Source organism: Protopterus annectens, chromosome 1.part1, assembly GCF_019279795.1.
Source record: "Protopterus annectens isolate FY-2018-M chromosome 1.part1, PAN1.0, whole genome shotgun sequence".
NCBI classification, from domain to species: domain Eukaryota; kingdom Metazoa; phylum Chordata; order Ceratodontiformes; family Protopteridae; genus Protopterus; species Protopterus annectens.
In genome coordinates, this window is record NC_056726.1 from 1960255996 (window position 1) to 1960256577 (window position 582).

A 582-nucleotide genomic window follows, 5' to 3' on the forward strand; every position below is an offset into this window, starting at 1 on the left:
CTAGGGGCTATATAAGCCTAGCTGAAAAGGTACCCTGGCTTTTGCCACCCAAGAAAATTATTTTCCTGTGCTCCTGTCGAGCAGAGCTACAGAGGTGATCCCCAGGGTGAATTTCCTATTTCCCATCCAATCATCAAGACTTTTCGTGAAGAGTGCTAATGAGGAGCTTTGTTTGATATAGGTTAATAGGTAGGTACTAGAAAGGGTCTACTTCCGAAACCTGGGATTGAACCAGGGGCCTTTAGATCTTCAGTCTAATGCTCTCCCAACTGAGCTATAATTCCCTGCTGTTTGATGTACAGCCACCTCGGATTTAGTGTATAAAAGTAACAGGGTATGGGGGCACAGTGCCCAAATGTCAGGTGTCTGTTCCCCTGAAAAATAATTTAAAGGTGTAACAGCAAGCTTCAGAAGCTACTGCTTATTTTTTATTTGTTTTTTTTTTTTTTGGCTTGTTTGTTTTTCCAATTGCAGTTTAATGCATCAAGACTCATAGTTCTGGGTCTTGGACTTTCCAATAGGATGATGTGCACCCTTGAGTAAAGGAGGTACAGAGCAGTCATAATAAAGATTATACCATGC

The 582-nt window shown here is 41.6% G+C and overlaps 1 non-coding gene across 1 annotated transcript; it reads right to left on the minus strand.

Moving 5' to 3' along the window:
- Positions 1–211: 211 nt before the first annotated feature.
- On the minus strand, positions 212–280 carry TRNAF-GAA. Its single transcript has one exon. It is a non-coding gene; the product is annotated as a tRNA-Phe (tRNA).
- Between the last annotated feature and the right edge of the window lie 302 nt (positions 281–582).